This window comes from Gymnoscopelus braueri, assembly GCF_963280865.1.
Source record: "Gymnoscopelus braueri genome assembly, chromosome: 9".
NCBI lineage: Eukaryota > Metazoa > Chordata > Actinopteri > Myctophiformes > Myctophidae > Gymnoscopelus > Gymnoscopelus braueri.
Genome location: NC_137610.1, coordinates 16,041,725 through 16,056,309, shown reverse-complemented (window position 1 = coordinate 16,056,309; position 14,585 = coordinate 16,041,725).

Sequence of the window (14,585 nt, the reverse complement as noted above, 5' to 3'; positions counted from 1 at the left end):
AGGGACGGGAGAGAGAAGAGAAAAGAAAAGGAAAAAAAAAATTGAGTGACAAAAGAGAAGAGAAGGAGAGAGAGAAAGGAGAGAAAAGCAGTTAGAGGGAGGGAGGGGGAGGGAGGGAGGGGGAGAGACAGACGTGGGGGAGAGAGAGAATAAGGAAGAAAGGAGGCAAAGGGAGGGGGGGAGTGAGGCTGAGCAGAGGAAAGGGGTGGGGGGGGGCTGGGGGGTGCGGGGGGGTAGTGAGAGAGACAGAAAGAAAAAGGGAGAGAGAGGAAAGAGAGCAGGGGTGGGGGAGGGAAGGAGAGAATGCAGCAAAAAAAGAAGGAAGAAGGGAAAGGAGAGACGGGGGAGGGGGGGCTGAAGCATAAGAAAGGATGTGGTAAAAGAAAGGGAAAGACAGAATAAAAGAAAGAAAAAAGAAAAGAGGGGGGAGGGAGGGGGTGCGCTGGAGAGGGGGGTTGGGGATGGGAAGAGAGATAGAGGGAGGGTTGAAAGAAAACGCAGTGAAAGAGGGAGAGGAGGAGGAGGTGGAGGAGGAGGGGGGGGTCTAGAGGAAAGAAGAAGAGAAAAAAAAGAGAGAAGAAAAAAAGGGGGGATGGTGGAGTGTGAAAATAAAAAGAAGAGTCCATCAGCAAGAGAAAGAGAAAGGGAGGGGGTGGAGGGGGGCCGTGCAGAATGAAGGAGAGAGAGAGAGAGTGAGGGGGGGTGAGAGCAAGGGGAACGGGGAGAGGAAAGGAGAGAGAGAGAGAGAGAGAGAGAGAGAGAGAGAGAGAGAGAGAGAGAGAGAGAGAGGAAAAGGAAAAACAGCAAGGGAAGACATTAACTATTGAACTTCCAGATTTCTTTCAGGCTGTGTTGAGAAACAGTGCGGCACACAGTACCTGCAGGCTAAGTACAGGTTGTGTGTGCTTTAGGTACGTCCACATGCTGATCTTGATAATGAGACAGGTACGCTATTAACGCATGCTTACCTCACACTCCCTTCTTACTCACCAACACAAGATTGGCATTGCCTGCAAAAGTGCCACGGTCACAACAACATATACGGTATATATCTACGAACATATATATACGGTATATATATATGTGTGTACTGTACACATGCAAAATGCAACAACGCTGCACGGACATATGCCAATTGTGACTGTACGGCTCGGAGACTTGTGCATAAACATTTCCCACTAAATAACAGGAAAGGGCAAACCTTGAAAACCTTGATCAATCATCAGCGCCTGGGAGTGCTGTGAGAATGAGAAAGATAGAGGGAGAGAGGAGGAGGAGAGGGAGAGATAGGGAATGAGAGTGAGCGTGAGGGAGGGAGGGATGGAGGGAGGGAGGGGGTTGGGGGTGCGGGGGGGCGGGAGGAGAGATTGAGTGAGGGTGTGAGTGAGGGGGAGAGATAGCAGGAAGTCGAGGGAGAGAATGGGAGAGAAAATAGAAGGAGAGCGAGGGAAGAAACAAAGAGATAAGAGGCTGAAAGACAAAGAAACCACATGGATGGAACAACAAGGGACACGTACATAAAACAACACACGACTAGCCTATGGGGAAAATGAAAAAGACACAGACAACAAAAGTTTGGGGAAGGAATATACACTGGCTCCTTTCCAGGGCCCGAAATCTTCATAACAGCAAAACCTGCTCATTTGTCCATCTACTCAGTCTGTATTTATGTCTGGGTCTAAAGCAAACGAACTGCAGTACATGATTCACAGAATAGTAAAATACATCTTAGGACTGGTTTTGACATCCATAAGAGAGCAGGGGGGAAGTGTACAAGCCACGACCCAGCTCTTAATATTGGGTGAGTATATGCGTAATGCGTATGTATGTGAGTGTGTGTGGACATGCATCAAATGTACGAGTTCAGGGACAACATGCACACGGCACTGACACCAGCACACTTTCAGTTCCCCACACTTTCAGTTCTCAGACAACACACTTTTGACACTGGTGTCCTGTCCATGTGACTAAAAGTCCTGTACTATTGAGGGAACTTGTTCCCTTTATCCGTCCAAACGGACAATTTGCTGTGCTGTTTATCTATAAGATGAGAGACGTGCCTTACAGTATCATATCCTCACTGTGATATAGGTCAAATGTTATAACTTTTTCCCCCCATTGAGAATGGAAAGTGGAAGGGAGGGGCTGGGGGGCTAGTGAGAATGAGACAGACAGACAGACAGACAGACAGACAGACAGACAGACAGACAGACAGACAGACAGACAGACAGACAGACAGACTGCTATTCATCAAAAATGTGGAATGCCCTACCAAAAGGAGTAAAGGAGTGTAAAACCCTACTCACTTTCAAAACTGCCCTAAAGATACACCTTCAGGAGGCTGCAATTCGAAAATGGCCCCTGTCTAAGTAACCTTAACCTACCCCCCCCCTTTTTTTTCTTCTCTTGTACATATTGTTCACTCTTCATACCAGTAACCTGTAAGCTGATTGTATGACGTTCTGTATAGTAGTGTGTATATCTGTCTGTCACTTATATGTCATCATGATTTGTGTGCATGGGGATCTCATCTTAAACAAGCTCAGTGCTTAATGAGTCTTCCAGTTTAGTAGACCTTGTATTGTGAATTTGTACTTCCATGTACTGTTCTCATGTCTTACTAAATAAAGTAAATCAATCAATCAATCAATCACAGACAGACAGACAGACAGACAGACAGACAGACAGACAGACAGACAGACAGACAGACAGACAGACAGACAGACAGACAGACAGACACAGAGACGGACAGAGAGATGTTCAGATATCGAGAGACAGGTTTGATGGCTACTCAAGTTTTCTGTTAAACAAACTATTGTACACGTAACTGTGCATTCTGACAAATGCAAATGACAATATACTGAGGAGCTACTGCACTGGTCTTCTAGCCTCCAGTTAGTCCCTGTGCTGCACATACAATATATCCTACTCTTGACTTGCTATAGGCTGAGCTCACAGTCAGTATTGTAGATTTCCTCATTCAACAGTGACAGAGCGCATATAATCAGAGTTTACTGGGGCTGTGTGAAAGCTGCTAAGCTAGGTGATGGTTTATAATTTAACATCACTCTGCTGTCATAAGGAAAACTGAAAGCTACATATAGGCAGTTAAGACAGATATAATAGATATAAATCCAGGTGAGGAATATATAGATATTTCTTCCTAGCTTTTTGCCATATTCCAAATCCAGCACTACAGTTAGAAGGGGAATAGCCTACAATTTGGTCTGTGTTTTGAGATCAGGCATGTATTTTGATTATGGGACTAATATGATATTTAAGCTGGCCATCCCTCTCTGCGCACTGTCTGAGGATGCAGGCCCACACACCTTCTGTCATTTCCAGGGCTGGATCAGGCTCACCTCTTTGTGGCCTGCCGATCTAAAAGAAAGTCCCAAGCATGATTAGCCACCATAATTAAGCCTAAAAAAATAAACACAGCAGGCTTCTTTTTTTCAGTAGCACAGCTTGAACCAAGCGACGCAGATGGAATATACCAAACTGTATAAAAGCAGCCACACCCCGGCTGCAAGCCTCTAGCTCCTTCCATTAAGTTCATTAAATAAATAAAAAAGATAAACTGCAGTTGACACATTAACAGGTGATCACAAACCTGGAAAACAAAGCTGCGGTCTTAATGATCGTTGCTTCACCACTTTATGGCAAAGTCACAAAGTCGCTTTTGTGTGCAGTGCAGTAACTTTGGTTGTTGAGCATACATCATCATCTGCACTAAGGAACAAGAGTAAGGTGGCCCATAGGTGAATCACTTGCAACAGCAGCCAAACTCACTGCAGAGTATTCAACATGACTGATTCAATACTGATGTTTTCCATGTTTGGCTTGCCTTCTTCCCTCTTTGTGGGGTTTCAACAAATCATGTCTTTAATTCTCACAACAAATCAGTCTCACAGAAACAGTGAGACAGGATGCAGAGATGGCCAGAGCCAAAAGACTAAATAAAAGATTACCCCCCCCCCCCCATTCTGTATGGGGTACTAAATGGAAATACAGAATATTAGCAATGAAATAGCTCTGCTTGGAGACAACATTGGAGAAAGGAGTGTGGGGAGAGCATGAAAAAAAAAGAAGACTGAATATAAAGGAGAAAAGACAGAGTTGAGGGAGGAGAGGAGAAGAGCATTCAGCAAGGAGGATATAAAAGGAACAGAGAGGGGGGCGAGGGAGTGAGACAGAGAGCTATGGAAGGAAAGAGAGAAAGAGAAGGGAGAGAGCACAAGAGAGAGGGAGAGAGAGAGAGAGAGAAAGAGGGGGGCATGGAAGAGCAAAAGAGAGAGAGAGCGCGTGTAGAGAGAGAGAGTGAGAGGAGAGAGAGATCAAGAGAAAGAGGGAGGAGGGAGGGGGAGTGAGTGAGTGAGAGAGTAACAGAGACAGAGGACGAGAGAGAAAGACAGAGAAGAGAAAAACAGAGAGGGGGAAGGGAGGAAGAGGGATAGCCACAAGAGACTCAAAAACCACAGAATAAAAACCCTCTGTCTGCCTGTAACTCTATATAGATATACAAATATGAATCCTAATATATATAGACACATTTCATTTATCCAACGGAAAGGATAGTCAACAGTGAGGCACACACACCGTGTACCTCAAGCTCATTCAATAAGTCACTGAACACAATGTAGAAGCATGGTGGAACCATATCTTCTGATCAGGAATGCAGCTTCATTGCAGTAAGGTGGGAGAGGAATTTGCCCAGGTAGTTCATTTCTTTTTCTTTTCTTTTTTTCTTTTTTTCTTTTTCTTTTTTCGTTGTTGTTGTAGCCCTACAGTGCAGTCCCCTCTGTGATTTATGGATGAAGTATCTGTGTGAAATCTAGGCGTCTGTATTGTGTAAACTCGTCGGATTCATCTCCTGCTTTGTGCGGACAGGGGCCTTAACTCTTTGTATGACGGACTGACAGAAGGGCGGTCGGACACACGGACGGACGGACAGACAGACGGACGGATGGACGGATGGACATAACAGGCAAACAGATAGCATGATGTCATCAATCTTACTGGTGTCCTACATACTGAAATGGCCCCACTGCCCAGATTTACTCAAGGTGAGGCCCAGAATGAACCACAGAAGCCTATTAACACTAGAGGTCTCTGGAGTGCCTTATGTTGGTTAGACGAGCCTTATTCAAGCTGACAAAACCACACGGTGAGGACAGAGCCCCTGTCCCTCCATGGCTGTCCCTCCATGGCTGTCCCTCTTTTGTATTATTCCTCCCACCGCCTAGTAACAAATTTCAGTCCGAATTACTTTTCTTTCGTCCAAGTTTCATTCTTTTAAATCAAACCCTTTGTCTATCTCTTCTTTTGTACCTTCCTCCTGTTTCCATGGTTACCTCTCTCTCTGCTCTGTACACTATCTATCTCTTCCTCCGTTTCCCTCTCTGTCTCTCTCACTCTGTTCTTATCTTTCTCATTTTGCTTTCATCTCTGCCTCCCTTCCTCCTGCTTTATCCCACACCCTCCTCACTCCGGCTTTTATCTCTCTTCACTTTCATCTGTCTTTCACCTTTCTCTCCCCTTCAAGCCTGCCATTCCATCATGCTGGTTTTTTGGTTCTTACTTATAGAGAGAAAGTTTTATCGGTTTCCCTGTCAATTCTGCATTTTTAATCATTTCCAATTTATCCAGCCCACTTTCAATGCTATTGAGGTATGCATTAAATTGTCTGGGGGGAAGTGGATGTGTGTGACTGTGCGGTAGAAACCATAGGTGCACTGGCTGTAGTCTTTCACTATCATAAAGAGAGGGGAATGATTTCTGTCATGATACCCGAAGATTAACTGGCTGGTGTGGCTTTGTCTATCAAGCGTACTGATCACAAAGCTGTATTTTTCCACAAGGTTATTTCCCCCATTACAATACATAACGGCTACATCAACAAATTTACAACTTATTCCATTATTTTATTGTATTCTCGCAATGCAGTTCACTCCGAGATGTGTTTGTCTGACTGGAGTCCCACTGTGACTAATGCCCATGAGTAGGTAACGTCCCCCCTCCATGGGACGGCCTCCTGTAAGGTAGCCTGTCATTTCACCGCATTGATTAAGACGTTCTCGTGGAGCACACAACACCTCCCTGCTTGCACCTCGACCAGGAGATAATAGCGTTCACATGTCGCCGGCTGGCAGTTTAACACACCACCGCGTCATGTGAACTAACAGCACTTAGGCAGGACCTTTGCCTGTGTAGGCCTAACGTCTAATGCAACCAATATTCTGTAGGGTTGTCATGCATGCCGGTATATATATAAGGAGGCAGAGTGCGCCTTCCAGTCGGTGACAAACCAATTCCAAGACACACTGCATGTGGTGTGGGAGGAAGTTTTGTGCTGCAGCTTTGACTGAAACTAACCTCCCTCCCCTCTCTCTCTCCTTCCCCTTCCCTTAAAGTACCACAACTATTCAGAAAAGAGAATAAAGAAAACCTGAATAGAGGAAGAGAGAAAAAAAGGGGTCCCTAGGCGAGGGAGAAAAGAAAAACAATGAAAGAAAACAGAATGAAAAGCAGCCAAAGAAAAGGAAAGAAGAGAAAGAAGGACAGAGAGAGGGAGGGGAGACAGAAAAAGAGACAGAGCAAAGCACAGTGAAAAAATAAAAGCGACAGAAAAAAATAAAAGCCCTGCGAGTTCTAAAGGACAGACATGTTTCAATGGGGGGAAAAATAATTATGAGAAGAAAATGAAGGGAGCAACAAAAACGCAAATGGAAAAGTGAAGTAGAAGAAGTTCGGTTATGTGGATTCTGTCTATACCTACAATTTCAGGAGTGTCTTTATGAATGTAAAACATACTGAAGATAACGTGTTAGAATTAATCTCACTGAACCAGTTCAAGGTACGTACAAGTCAGGCTACAGCTGAATGTGAAACCATTCACTAGTCATATTCAGCTATCAGACCAACATATCTGACTGAAATATCTCAATTAGACTTGGTGATGTCATAATAATAATCATTAGTTCACAGTAAAGTCTTCAGTGCTGATTTACCTCTGAGTGTACAAATGTAAGGGTCCATTTGGTTACATTTGTACACACTCTTGGAGTTACAAGTAATATGTTCCCTTCCCTCTTCTTTTTCTGAAAAAACGGACTCAAAACCACTTATGCTTCAAAAGCCATTATAGGCAGCAAAATGAGCATACATCTCAACTGCAGACACTATTTCATTTTACAAAAGTTTTTTTTTTTTTAATTTTTGTGTACATACATTTTGATTGGCGATTCATTTTACAGTGTATAGCAGAATAGTGCCCTACGTCATTGGAAGAACTGCCATCAATGTTCACAGTGTTAGATTAACATTTATACCATGGTAGGTAGGTACTGTAAGTGGAAACATGAAAGAAATGCCTTCATAAGAACAGTCTTTTGAAGGACATTTTCTTTTCATTTCCATTCATATCGATATATACATTTTTCCACTCTTGTTTATACCATGTTAAACAGAGAGTTAATTTGATCTATTAATCATATATTTATTTACAAACAATAAAATAATTTGACAAACATGTCTACAAATTACCACAATTTTTGTGAAAATACAGGGAAAGTGTTCCAAAATATATTTACAGCATTTAATACAGCTAATTCTGAATCTAACACAGCTATTGAATGAGGAAAAATAGATAAACTAAAGTAGATGAGGACAACCATGTCTTTTTGATCGACCAGAGGATCAGAATGGGCTATTGAGTCAATCAAAAACATCCATTCACACCGTACGACAAAACAATCACACTCAGGCTTGGCGGTTCACTGGTTTCAATGTGAAACCCAATGAATCATAGGGGAGTGGCGCAGCACAAATTAACATGAATGGCCCTGGCTGCATATCAATGGGATGTGTAACCTGTTGGCATACTGTCTTTATTAGGCTACTACTACTTTGAAACCATCGCTATTTATCTTTCTAGGTAAAGACATGCATGTGATGATCTACACACTAGTCATTCAAAGTCAAGCTGAAGATGAACTGTTCAACTGTTAATCAGTAACAGTTCTGAAATTGACTGACTTTTGGTTTTTGTTTCATTAATATTGAAGTCCAGTAATACCTGCTTGGATTATTTATTATATTTTATTAGCAGTGCAATATACAGTATTTATTCTGTGGTGTCATGTTGTCAAATAAACTGAGAATCTGTCCTCTTTCTTTAGTAATCTAGAATTTTAATATCAAGTAGCCAGTAGCCACATTTTGAATTGTATATGAAAGAATATAATGTGTTATCATCAGTATTTTTAAATGATTAATTATCTATCCCATTATTGTTTGACATGCATAACACTTTTCTCCTCAGATAGTCAGAATTTATCTCATATCTTTATTATTCATATTCAATTATTGTCTCATTATTATTCTAATTAGCAGTCTATAAGCCTGTTAGACAATGGGTGATCACACCAGCCCCGGAAAACAGTGATGTTGTGCCCAAAAAGGTTGCCCACCCCTGAACTAATGATGCCAACATTGGAGATGATGACAAAGGAATGTGGGTTATACTAAACACTTAACTAAACTAAGAAGTAATTTAAATTGCTCAGAAGAGACAAAACACTGCTATACTGTAATTCCAATGGCTATACATAATCACGATGATTACATTTCTATTTGTTATATACGTATATGAATATGTGATTCTATTCACTCTCCATGTAACTGTGCTGGTAACAGTATTCAATCCTCAGTGTCTGTGGCCTCCAGGAGGTTAACACTGTCCACAGGCACAGATGATGTCATGATCAAGAATCCGATACTAGATATCAGCAATGCAATCTGTAATTGAAAACACTGACCTTCCAGCTCTCTACCGTGGCAAAGTTGCACGTGACAAACAATAATAATTGTGTTGGCCAATATGAAAGATGCTGTAATGAGGGGCATCTTTGTCGTGTCATATATGGAGACTATAACCTATACCCAACCATCAGAGGCTGTGTGAGCATTATTATGGCAGCTTTGTAATTTGGAAGACCATAAAGTACCTCAACCTTGCCTATTATCAACATTAATTAATTATATATGTAATTGTGTGTGTGTGTGTGTGTGTGTGTGTGTGTGTGTGTGTGTGTGTGTGTGTGTGTGTGTGTGTGTGTGTGTGTGTGTGTGTGTGTGTGTGTGTGTGTGTGTGTGTGTGTGTGTGTGTGTGTGTGTGTGTGTGTTTGTTTCATTTAGGTGTGTTAACATGTGCAGAAACACCTGAATAAAACAAACCCACAAATAATGTTATCACCTTCAGCTGCATTTACCTGTCAATGTGGCCAGTGTGAAAATGGTTCTTTACTGACATGGAGTGTGACAACAATTCTACACTGAGTGTTCCAGTGGAAAAGGGGCTTTAGATAGTATCCTATGTGCCTATAGCCTACATAGTTTCGATAAAATTAAGTTCTTTGTGTCTCTTTTGAGAGAGACAGACACATACTTTAACAAAATAAAGAGTCACTCAAAGGGATTCATTCATATGAATATGATAGATAAAAACCTTACAAAAACAAACTTGAACAAAGTCTTCAATCAAACATTTTTTGTTAAGCTATCTACTAAGCTGTGGCATTCACACAATGTTAAACAAAGTGTGGGGACACTTTGTCCAGTCAATATGTGCACACAGTAGGCTGCCTATTGTGCCTGTTTCTGTTTTAGTCAGTTTACAACGTACAGATGCCATATCGTTTCTGGTTGATTCAAGACTCAAGATTCAAGAGGGTTTATTTGTCACTCACTCATACAGGTTCAAGCAGGGAAATGTTGTGGCATGTTCCATGTGGGAATTTAAATGAGGTTGTTATCTAAATGGGGTGATTTACATTTCTGAGCCATTTTTGTCAGATTTGTTATTTGTGGTCCTTTTGTATTTATTTATTTTGTGGCGGAAACTATTTTTTAAATTTTAAACAGTGTCAAAAGAGTCTGCTCTCCATAAAGACCAAAATCCCTATCATTGGTGAAAGTAAAGTAAAATAGTGTAGCAACACTGGTTGATTAGAAGCCAGGACATGATTTATGGAAGAACATATTGACCATTTACATGCAATTCAGTTTTCATTGTCTTGAGCTGAAATTTTGAAAGTGGGCTCTTGACATAAATGTCTGAAACTGCACCACATACAGATACAGATTGTAAATATCAGTGTCCCCATCGCATCACATCCCATCACATTCATTGTTGTTTAAAGACTATCAAGAAAGACTATGGGAAGATATTGGCTATAGCACCAGTTTTACTAGGCCTACGAGCAAGCTGTGCTAGGACGTGAATTATTTTTGGCAGGACCAGCAGGGCCAGCCCTATAGTATAGACGGCCATTTTAACTGACTGTGTGACCGACCGACTGACTGACTGACTGTGTGATGAAGTTACAGCATTGTCTTCTGATTACCCTAACAATGCACTAGCCAATTGCAGACCAATCATCACTCCAGGCTATGGGATGTAGTCTATCCTCGGTTGGTTAAACAACTGACTTGCTAATTCCAGATCAGTCGTCCCTCCAAATTCAATAATGTTTGATAGATTTTTATTTCCCATGAGCTAAATACAGATTGTGATTTCCTGCTGAAATCAATCAACCTGAATAAATTCCACACATATTAATACAAAACTACCTTGTTAGTTCAATTTTGTTGACAAAGACATCTATATGGAAATAACCCTAATGAAATGTAAACATGAATAACCCTAATAACCTTTAATAGACATTGACAGAGTGGTTTTGTAAAATTTGCATTACATTTAATCATTACATTAGGATTACATTTATTAATTTGAATACAGATACAATAATATAATGAAAAGAAAACAAGACAGGGAGGCCTTGAGGCTTGTGAGGTGTGCCTGGCCATGCCATTCACTAGGTGAGCGAGTGCCTGCTCACCTAGTGAGCGGGCTGATGGCCTTGCGGCTTGCGCATTAAAAAGCATGGCTTTTGAGTTGGCAAACTGTGGTGAATAGAATAGGTTATCACATGTTTCAAAATTGCGAGTGAAACAAAACGAGTACTCCCCTGTCCCCAACACAATCTTAAAAGACTAGGGTCCTAGAAATGTGGTCCTAAATTTGCAGCTGTTGCACGAACCCCCTACTCCTTCTATCACTATCAGTCTTCTTTTAGCTTAAATGTCAACAGGGCCATGAAACAGTCTGGGGTGTATTTGCCTGGGCTGTAGCTCTGCCTATGCTCCGGGTCTGTAGCCTCAGCTTAGCAGCTGGTCACATGTTGTAATGTACACACCAAGCTGCCACCTCTTCCTGTGGAAGTTATTTGGTGACTTCTCATTTGCAAGGAAACGTTCTATCTCCTGGTAGGAATGTTCCTTGATAGCAATGTTGTTAAGTTACAGTACATTTATTAAGTCAACCTACTGTAGAAATGTTGCATTTTGCATCATGTGACTAATTCCTACTGTACCGGAGGTGATTGTTCTGGGCATGAAAGTGCACATAGAACAGCGATTAGCTATTACTGCATTACAAAATATATAATGTTTGAATTTATTGTGAAGAAATAAATGGTTTTAAACAAATGCATGACTTTTTAAAGGCATGCAAGGGCAGGCAGGCCTGCCTTGTATTCAAGTGATTAAAAAAGACAGCAAGGCCTTGAGGCTTGTGAGGTGCTCCTGAGCAGCCAATGGCCTCGCACTTCCACAAGTGCGCTATTCGAGTTGGCAAGCAGTCGTGGGCAAAATAGGTTATCACCTGTTTCGAAATGTTACATGTGACACGAAACGAGTGCTCCCTTAACCCTAAACACAAAAATAAATGGGTCTACTCTGCAAGCCTGCAGATGGACCATACCCCCTTGGTCATCCACATCACTAGGTGGTGTTGGTGTCGCAAAAAAGTAGGGTCCTGGAAATGTGGTGCTAGGAGTGTGATGCTTAAACTGTGGTCTCCAATACTGCAAGAACCCCCTACTGCAAATTTGATGCAGCTTGTGCCTTCGAGCCTACATTCAACAAGTCTTTCACAAACGTGGCACCAATCAAGCCTCTTGTTCAACAAATGAACAGACCAACATGTTAACTTCGTGGATCATGTTTTTGAGTTTTTGTTTTCATTTTTTATTTGTTTTTATTTAGCTGAAGAAGGCTGAAGCCACGGCTAAGCAAGTTCAAATGAAATAAACCATTAAAATGATTTGGGATTTGATATGGGATATTCTACACACAGCCAAATGTTGATGCTACCTTGGAATTTTGCCAAATCAAGGTACCACATAACTAGAAAGGGTCGCTCAATGGAGTGCATATCTCAGCCAGCACCAGGCAGGGTGTAACTCAGTGTGGAATTCAATATTTTGGCAGGAGTGATGCATTCTGATTGGATCAGGCATGCTTTGATCTGATTTGGGAATTGGGAAAGACTGATGGTGGTTCAGCAGATCGGTGGGATAGTGATTCTGATATTACGAATTCACAAAATTTGAAAAAAAAAGAATATTTACACTGATTGGTGCAGTGGTTTGTGAAATTTGCCTTGGACAGACAGACAGACAGACAGACAGACAGACAGTTGAAAACATAATCTCCCTCAAAATGATGGTGCCTAAACTCACCCCTTAGGCACTACACGTTTTGATCTTATTGTTGTCTCCGCCAGGCCGAAAGGCATGGCGAGAGTATGTTTTACATCCGTCCGTGTGTCCGTGTGTCCGTCCGTCATTCTGTCATTTTGTGTACAGCTAATCTCTGGCACCGTTGGCTTGATCGCAGAGAAACTGTGCACACACACTCCCTGGATGCCAGAGCAGAACCTCTGCCCCAAATTTTTCACATGGGCCTGTTATAGCGCCACCAGGAGGCCGCTTTTTGCAATTTTGACAGTACTCCTACAGATTTTATCCAAACATCACGCAATTCAGTACACAGTATCTCTATAGTCATGTAATCAACACGGATCTGTCCAATTTTCCATATTCTATCCTGATTGGCTAAGGTTGGCTTCCAAAGTTTGCAGGATTGCTCCGTTTTCAACAAAATGCCTCAGATCATGAACGCAGCTTGCGATTTCCATGAGATTTCACACGCACATTCCCACTAGGCCGAGGAATAAATGCCACTTGAAATGTTTCAAATCAGCCTCATGGTGGCGCTATAAAAGGCCGATTTGTGTTTTGAACTATAGCTGCACCGATCTGCGTGAAACTTTGCACGCACACTCCCTAGAGGCCAAGGAAAAACATCTGCCCTGCTTTTTTCACATTTGCCTTTCGTAGCGCCACCAGGAGGCCGACTTATGTAAAACCAATGTTTTGATTTAATCCTTCAGAATGTATCCAAATTTCACGCAAAGCGGTACACATGATCTCTATAGTCATGTGATCAAGATGGATCTGTTTAATTTTTCATATTCCATCCTGATTGGCTAACATTGACATCTAAAGTTTGCAGGAGTGGCCCGTTTTGAACAAAATGCCACAAATCATGAACGCAGCGTCCGATTGCGGTGACACTTTGCACGCACATTCGCACTACGTTGAAGAACAAATAACACTCTTTTAACATTGCCCTATTATAGGGCCACCAGGAGGCCGATTTTTGCAACACTTTTCTTTTTTATATTACTCCTACAAATGTTATCTAATCATGCAAATCGGTACCCATTATCTCTATAGTCAAGTGATCAAGATGGTTCTGTCCGATTTTTCATATTCCATCCATCCTGATTGGCAAATTCTGAACATTGCTGCCCCACAATAACCTACCTGACCTGGCGGAGACCTGTGCTCCGAGGAGCACTTTTTCTAGTTTTTAATCTTTTTTAATCTTGTGTTATTTTCTTTTGTTGATCTTTTTTATGTAAAGCACTTTGGGTTGCATTTGATGTCATGAAAGGTGCTATAAAAATAATGTTTATTATTATCATTATTACAATGTAAAAAGGTACCCACCTAGGAAGTTTCCTTGCCAAAGACAGAGCCTTGGTATGCACCTGAGGCACCCAATATTGCCATTCTTTCCCCTTTTGACGAAAAGGAAAGGGGCTTTGGGTCTTTGGGCGGAGATATGCACTCCACTGGTTTGCCAATTGTTCAGTCCTTTTATGTGGATTATTGTAGAGACACAGCGCTGGACAGTTACTAGTTACATAGAGTAAGTAATCTTACCAAATTATTAATTTCCCCATTAAGCTGAAATGGGGTTTGATTGACTTCCCTAATTGGCTAACAAATGGACTGCACACTCACTGTCTGCTAGGTCTACTCTGATGCTTTGTGTAAAGTTATGATTAAAGATAACAGGCTTAGAATTTTTTATACTCGTGGGCCCATCACTTGTCACTAATGTCACTTTGATGTAATGACAGGGCATTACATCACTTTTTTAATGCCAACAGTTCCAAGACCGCCATTAGGGCAGGTACAATTGCCCTCCATGTTCCCACTGCTGAGACTACTGGTCACGACCGACTACTATATATGATGAATTCAATGAGATCTTACAGTATGCATATATATATCTTCTACGCCAAAATAACAAATGACCGCACACTCACTGTCTGCTATATACCCATACAGTGTATGTACAATATGTATACCCATACAGTGTATGTACAA